This window comes from Petaurus breviceps, unplaced genomic scaffold (assembly GCF_028583685.1).
Source record: "Petaurus breviceps papuanus isolate PSGF00001 unplaced genomic scaffold, PetGlider_PUasm1.0 90424, whole genome shotgun sequence".
Classification (NCBI taxonomy): domain Eukaryota; kingdom Metazoa; phylum Chordata; class Mammalia; order Diprotodontia; family Petauridae; genus Petaurus; species Petaurus breviceps.
Genome location: NW_027187247.1, coordinates 135,882 through 144,619, shown reverse-complemented (window position 1 = coordinate 144,619; position 8,738 = coordinate 135,882). Strand labels below are relative to the sequence as shown.

At 33.0% G+C, this 8,738-nt stretch overlaps 1 pseudogene; it reads left to right on the top strand.

The window, feature by feature from the left end:
- The first annotated feature begins 7,453 nt into the window (after positions 1 to 7,453).
- On the top strand, positions 7,454 to 8,525 carry LOC138177505 (acyl carrier protein, mitochondrial pseudogene; annotated as a pseudogene).
- The last annotated feature ends 213 nt before the right edge of the window (positions 8,526 to 8,738 follow it).

The window sequence follows — 8,738 nt, the reverse complement described above, 5'->3', positions numbered from 1 at the left end:
TGGGAATGGGATGAACTCCCCTATAAAATGGAGACGGATAGCAGAATGGATTAAAAACCATAATCCTACAATATGCTGTCTACAAGAAACACATCTGAAACAGGGCAAAACACATACAGTAAAGGTATAAGATTAGAACAGAACATATTATGCTTCAGCTAAAGTAAAAAAAAAAAGCAGGAGTAGCAATCCTTATCTCACATAAAGTAAAAACAAAAATAGATATAATTAAAAGAGATAAGATAGGAAACTATATCCTGCTAAAAGGCACCATTGACAATGAAGCTATATCATTACTAAACATATATTCACCAAGCAGTATAGCATCCAAATTCCTAGAGGAGAAGTTAAGAGAGTTAGAGAAAGAAATAGTTAGTGAAACTATATTAGTGGGGGACCTCAATCTCCTCCTCTCTGAACTTCAGAAATCTAACCTCAAAATAAATAAGAAAGAAGTTAAGGAGGTGAAGAGAATGTTAGAGAATGTCGATATGATAGAACTCTGGAGAAAATTGAATGGGGATAAGAAGGAATTTGCCTTCTTCTCAATGGTACATGGCACATACACAAAATTAGATCATGTACTAGGGCATAAAAACCTTACAATTCAGTCCAGAAAGGCAGAAATAACAAATGCATCCTTTTCAGATCATGATGCAATAAAAATTATATGTAATAAAGGGTCATGGAAAGATAGACTAAAAACTAATTGAAAACTAAATGATTTAATACTAAACAATGAGTGGGTCAAACAAGGAATCAGAGGAACAATCAGTAATTTCATTCAAAAGAATGACAATAATGAGACAACATACCAAAATTTGTGGGATGCAGCAAAAGCAGTTCTTAGGGGAAGTTTTATATCTCTGAATGCATACATGAATAAAATAGAGAAAATGGAGATCAATAAATTGGGTATGCACCTGAAAAAGCTAGAAAAAGAACAAATTGAAAATCCCCAATTAAATACTAAGTTAGAAATCCTGAAAACCAAAGTATAGATGAATAAAATTGAAATTAAGAAAACTATTGAACTAATAAATAAAACTAAGCTGATTTTGTGAGAAAAAAACAATAAAATTGATAGAACTTTAGTCAATTTGATAAAAAAAAAAGAAAAACAAAGTAGCAGTATCAAAAATGAAAAGGATGAATTAACCTCCAATGAAGAGGAAACTAAACAATAATTAGAAATTATTTTGCCCAATTGTATGCACATAAATTTGATAATCTTAGTGAAATGGATGAATATTTACAAAAATATAAATTGCCCAGATTAACTGAAGAGGAAGTAGAATACTTAAATAATCCCATCTCAGAAAAAGAATTTGAACAAGCCATAAATGAACTCCCTAGGAAAAAAAATCTCCAGGGCTAGATGGTTTTACAAGGGAATTCTATCAAACATTTAAAGAACAATTGATTCCAATACCTTATAAACTATTTGGGAAAATTGGAGAAGAAGCAGTCCTATGAAATTCTTTTTATAACACAAATATGGTACTGATACCTAAATCAAGAAGAGCCAAAACAGAGAAAGAAAATTATAGACCAATTTCCCTCATGAATATAGATGCAAAAATATTAAATAAAATATTAGCAAAAGGACTACAGCAACTTATCATGAGAATAATACACATTGATCATTCAGGATTTATTCCAGGAATGGAAGGATGGTTGAATATTAGGAAAACAATTAGCATAATCGATCATATCAACAAAACTAGTGGAAACCATATGATTATCTCAATAGATGCAGAAAAAGCCTTTGACAAAAATAAAAACACCCATTCCTATTAAAAACACTAGAAAGTATAGGAATAAGTGGAGTCTTCCTTAAAATAATAAGTAGCATCTATTGAAAACCATCAGCAAGTACTATGTGTAATGGGGATAAGCTAGAAGCATTTCCAATAAGGTCAGGGGTGAAACAAGGGTGTCCACTATCACCCCTCTTATTCACTTTGGTACTAGGAATGTTAGCTGTAGCAATAAGAGAAGAAAAAGAAATTGAAGGAATTAGGTTAAGCAAAGAAGAGACTAACCTATCACTCTTTGTAGATAATATGATGATACTTAGAGAATCCTAGAGAATCAAGTAAAAACCTACTTCAGATAATATATAAATTTAGCATAGTTCCAGCTTATAAAATAAACCCACATAATCCTCAGCATTCCTATACATTTCTAACGAAGTCCAATAGCAAGAAATAGAAAGAGAAATTCCATTTGAAATTACTGTAGACACTATAGAATATTTGGGAATCTACCTGCCAAAACAAACACAAGGACTATATGAACACAATTATGAAACACTTTTCACACAAATAAAGTCTGATCTAAATAATTGGAAAAACATCAGTTGCTTGTGGCTGTCAAGCCAATATAATAAAAATGACAATTTTACCTAAATTAATCTGCCTATTTAATGCCATACCAATAAATCTATCAGAAAATTATTTTATAGAGCTAGAAAAAATAGTAACAAAATTCATCTGGAAGAACAAAAGGTCCAGAATATCAAGAGAACTAAGGAAAAGAAATGTTAGGGAAGGTGGCCTAGCCATACCAGATTTTAAACTGTGTTATAAAGCAGCAATCATCAATAGTACTTGGTACTGGCTGAGGAATAAGGTGGTGGATCAGTGGAATAGATTAGGTACATGAGACAGAACAGTCAATGACAATAGTAATCTACTGCTTGACAAAACCAAAGATCCTAGCTTCTGGTTATAAAAAGTTACTATTTGACAAAAACTGCTGGGAAAACTGAAAAATAGTATGGAAGAAACTGGGCATAGATCAATATCTTACAACATATACCAAAATAAAATCTAAATGGCTGTATGATCTAGATGTAAAAGCTGAGAATTTAAGCAATCTGGGAGAGCAAGGAATAGTTTACCTGTCAGATTTATGGAAAAGGAGGAATTTATAACCAAACAAGAGATAGAGAGCATTACAAAATACAAAATGAACAATTTTGATTACATTTTTGTACAAATAAAGTTAATGTAACCAAGATTAGGACTAAAATGGGAAATTGGGAAAGAATTTTTATAACCAGTGTCTCTGATAAAAGCCTCATTTCTAAAATATACAAGAATTGAGTCAAATTTATAAGAATACAAGTCATTCCCCAATTGATAAATGGTCAGAGGATATGAACAGGCAGCTTTCAGAGGAAGAAATTTAAAATGTCTATAAACATATGAAAAAATGCTCTAAATCACTCTTGATTAGAGAAATGCAAATCAAAACAACTTTGACGTACCACACCTCACTGGTCATATTGTCTAAGATGATAAAACAGGAAAATGATAAATGCTAGAGAGATGTGGAAAGATTGGAATACTGATGCATTGTTGGTGGAGTTGTGAACTGATCCAACCATTCTGGAGATCAATTTGGAACTATACCCAAAGGGCTATAAAAAAAAAGTCCATACTCTTTGATCCAACAATACCACTTCTAGGACTGTGTTCTAAAGAGATTATACAAGTAGGAGGAAGACCCATATGTACAAAAATACTTATAGCAGCTCTTTTTGTGGTGGCAAAGAAATGGAAATTAATGGGATGCCCATCCACTGGGAAATGGCTAAACAAGTTGTGGTATATGAATATAATGAAATACTATTGTGCTATAAGAAATGAGGAGCAGACAGACTTCATAATAACCTGGAGAGACTTATATAAAGTGATACTTGTTGAGGAGAGTAGAACCAGAACTTTGTACACAATTACAGACACATTGTATATATGACTAATAACTTTGATAGACTGGGCTCCTCTCAGCAAGGCAAGGTTATAAGAACTCCAAAAGATTCATGATGGAAAGGATATCCACATCCAGAGAAAAGAACTACAGAGTTTGAATGCAGACTAAAACAAACTACTTGCTCTCTCTTTTGTGTTTAGTTTTGTTTCATTTCTTCTTTCTTGTTGTTCACTTCATTGGTTATAATTCTTCTTTACAACCTGACTAATGCTTAATGCAAAGGTATTTGTACAGCCTATATTGGATTGCATGCTGCCATGGAGGGGGAGGGGAGAAGGAGGAAGAGAGGGAGGGGGAGAAAATTTGGAACTCAAGGGATTGTGAAACTGAATGTTGTAAACTAAAAGTAGAAAAATTTGATAAAATAAAATTGAAAAAAATCCCCAGGACAAGATCGATTTACAAGAGAATTCTACCAACAATTAATCCCAATATTATATAAACTATTTTAAAATGTTGTTAAAAAAGGAGTCCTACTAAATTTCCTTTTAAGATACAAATATAGTTTGGATACCTAAACCAGGGGCAGCTATGTGGTACAGTGGATTGACCATTGGCCTTGAGTTGAAATCAATCCTTAGACATTTACTAGCTGTGTGATCTAGGCAATTTCACTTAACTCTGTTTACCTCAGTTCCTCATCTGTAATATGAACTGGAGAAAATACTATGGCAGAAATTAGGCATAGACCAACATCTCATACTGTATATCAAGATAAGGTCAAAATGGGTACATTATTTACCATAAGCAAATTAGAAGAGCAAAGAATAGTTTACTTGTCACACTTATGGAAAAGGGAAGAATTTATGACCAAACAAGAGATAGAGAACATTATGAAATGCAAAATGGATTATTTTGGTTACATTAAATCAAAAAGATTTTGCCCAAACAAAACCAAATTAACCAAGATTAGAAGGAAAGGAGAAAGTTGGGGGGAAATTTTAATACCAACTCTTTCTGATAAAGGCTTCATTTCTCAAATATATGAAGAACCGAATCAAAGTTATAAGAATGTAAGCCATTCCCCAGTTGATAAATGGTGAAAGGATATGAACAGGCAGTTTTCAGAGGAAGACACCAAAGCTATCAATAGTCATATGAAAAAATGCTCTAAATCACTATAGACAAGAGAAATGCAAATTAAAACAACAGTGAGGTAGCACTTCACATTTATCAGATTGGCTAATATGACAGAAAAGTAAAATGATAAATGTTGGAGAAGGTGTGGGACAACTAGAACACTAATGCACTGTTGGTGAAATTATAAACTGATCTAACCATTCTGGAAAGCAATTTGGGATAATGCTGAAAGGGCAATCAAACTGTGCACACCCTTTGATCCATTAATACCCCCTACTAGGTCTATATCTCAAAGAGATCATAAAAAAGGGAAAGGGTCCTATATGTACAAAAATATTTATAGCAGCTCTTTTTGTGGTGGCAAAGAAATGGAAATTGAGGGAATGATTATCAATTGGGGAATGGCTGAACAAGTTGCGGTAAATGAATATAACAGAATACTATTGTGTTATAAGAAATAATGAGCAGGACTCAACAACAAAAACAAACCAGGGAGAGCAAAAATAGAAAAAGAAAATTATAGACTAATTTCCCTAATGAATATTGGTACAAAAAATTAAAAGAAAATACTTGCAAGGAGATTATAGCAATTTATCACAAAGATCATATCCCATGAATAAGTAGGATTTATATCAGAAATACAAGACTGGTTCAATATAGGGAAAATTATAAGTATAATTGACCACATCAATAATACAACCAACTAAATATTCAATATCGACAGATGCAAAAAAACCTCTCTTGACAAAAATACAATCTTCACTCCTATTAAAAACATAATAAATCATAGGAATCAATAAAGCCTCTCTTAAAATGATAAGTAGTTTATGTATCTAAAACCAAGAGCAAACATTATCTGTAACAGGGATAAACTTGAAACCTTCCCAATAAGATCAGGGTGGAGTAAGGATGTCCAGTATCATCAATATCATTCAATATTTTAGTAGACATGCTAGCTGAAGCAATAAAACAGGAGAAAAAAAAAGATGTTTAAGGAATAAAAATGAGCAATGAAGAAATAAAATTATCACTCTTCACAATTAACTTTAACAACTAACAACTGAAAGAATTAATAACTTTAGAAAAGTTTCAGGATATAAAATAAACCCACATAAATCATAAGCATTTCTATATATTACCAACAAAACCAATGGTGAGAGATGAGAGAGAAATTCCATTTACAATAACTGCTGATAATGTAAAATACTTCAGAGTCTATCTGCCAAAATAAACCCAGGAACCACATGAACATAATCACAAAACATTTTTCACACAAGTGAAGTCGTATCTAAATAGTTAGAGAAATATTAATTGTTCATGGGTAGGCTGAGCCAATATAATAAAAATGACAATTCTACCTAAGTTAATTTACTTATTCATTGCCATTTCATTCAAATTACAAAACTATTGTTTTATAGAGTTATGGAAAATATTGAAATTTATCTGGAAGAACAAAAGGTCAAGAATATCAAAGGAGTCAATGGAAAAAAAACTGTAAAGGAAGGCAGCCTGTCAATACTAGATTTCAACTCATATAACAAAGCAGTAATCATCAAAACAATCTGGTACTGGCTAAGAAATAGAGTGGTGGATCAGCAGAATAGATTAAGTATATAATACACAGTAGTAAATGACCATAGTAATTTAATGTTTGATGCACCAAAGATCCAGGATTTGGAGCTAAAACTCATCATTTGATAAAAAATGCTGGAAAAAGTTTGGCAAAAATTAGGCAAAGACAAGCATGTCACAACATATACCAAGATAAGGTCAACTGGATAATTGCTTTAGGCATACAATGTGATATCATAAGTAAATCAAAGAGCATCGAAAAATTTACCTGTCACATCTATGGATAAGGGAAAAGTTTCATGGGAAATAAAATGGATAATTTTGATTACATGAAATTAAAAAGGTTTTGCAGAAACAAAATTAATGAAGCTAAACCTAAAAAAAAAGTAGGAAATGGAAGGAAAATGTTATAGCAAGGTTTTTTTTTTCCAATAAAGGCTTCATTTCCCAAATTTATAGAGAACTAAGTAAAATTTATTTTAAAAAAAAAGTCATTCCCTAATTATAAATGGTCAAAGGATAGGAAGAGGCAGTTTCCAGATAAAGAAATCAAAGCTATCAATAGTCACATTAAAAAATGCTCTAGATCACTATTGATTGAAGAAATGCACATTTAAACTGCTCAGAGGCACCAGTGTGTGAAATACACCTGATTGACTAACTTGACAGAAAAGGGAAATGACATGCTACAGGGAACATGGAAAAATTTAGACACTGATGTACTGTTGGAAAGAGATTCAACCATTCTGGGAAATGATGTGGAACTATGCAAAAAAGGGTTATAAAATGGTGCTTACTATTTGACACAACGATATCACTATTATGTCTACATCCTAAAGGAGACCAAAGAAGAGGGAAAAGAACTTCTTTGAAAAAAATAAAATAAAATAAAAAATAATTGTAGCAGCTCTTTTTGTGATGGCCAAGAATTAGAAATTGAGAGAATGCCCAATGATTGGGGAATGGCTGAATAAGTTGTGGTATATAATTGTGATGGAATACTATTGTGGTATAAGAAATGATGAAGAGGTTGGTCTTAGAAAAACCTGGGAAGACCTATATGAGTTGATGCAGTGATAGGAACAGAATCAGTTGATAATTGTACACAGTAACAGTAATGTAAAAATGATCAACTGTGAAAGACTCAGTTACTGTGATCAAGAGAATGATCCAAGACAATTCCAAAGGACCAAAGATGAAAAATGCTATCTACCTCCAGAGAGAAAAGATGAACTCTGAGTACAACTGAAGCACACTTTTATCACTTTCTCTATTTCTATGTGTGTTTATGTGTGTGTGTGTTTTCTTTTGCAACATTGTTAATATGGTAATATGTTTTTCAGGACTGCACATGTATAAGTGGATATCATATTGCCTGCCTTCTCAAGGAGTGTGAGAAGGGTAGGAGGAGAGAGGGAAATAATTTAAAACTTCAAATTTTTTTAATGAATTTTAAAATTACATGTAAGAGTCTGGGTCGGCGTAGCCATGGCGGCGGTTTCCTCTCAGTCTGTGTCCACTGTCTGCCCATGGCCTTGGCGCCACCATCCTGGCCCGGGCCCCCAAGCTCGCCCTGGTCTGTCTGCTCCGCTCGGTCCATGAGTGGTGGCGGGGTGGAGGAGGAGGACAGTAGCGGCAGTCCTGGCCCCTGAACACATGCAGGTGTCAGAGATATTCCTATAGTTGAGCAACCAATATAGCAACTTGCCCCCTCTGACACTGGAGAGCATTACAGACCGTGTCCTCTATGTCTTGAAACTATATCATAAGATTGATCCAGAAAAGCTTTCAGTATCTTCCCACTTCATGAAAGACCTGGGCTTGTATAGTTTGGACCAAGCAGAAATTATAATGGCCATGGAAGAGGAAATTTAATTTGAAATTCCTGACACAGATGCTGAAAAGTTCATGTGTCCACAAGAGATTGTAGATTACCTTGCAGATAAGAAAGATGTATACCATTAAAGTCTTTTTGAAAACAAATCAAAGAACTCAGATGATCCCAGAGACTGTGTGAATGTGAGAACACATCAGGAGACCGTTGCTGCTTTTGTTGGAGTACTTCTGTTGGAATGATATTTAAATTGTCTAAATATGTGCTAGCCTTTAAAAAAATAAATATATAACATTTTAAAAGTACGTGTAATCAGGGAATATTTAACAAAATAAATTTTTAGAAATCTGATTTTTTTAATCATTTATTTATTTATTTATTTTTGCTTCAAGAGTTTGGCTCTAAATATTTAGAGCTGTCAGACTCACTCTATTATTCCATCCACACCATTCCATCCAAAGTGACAGGGGAG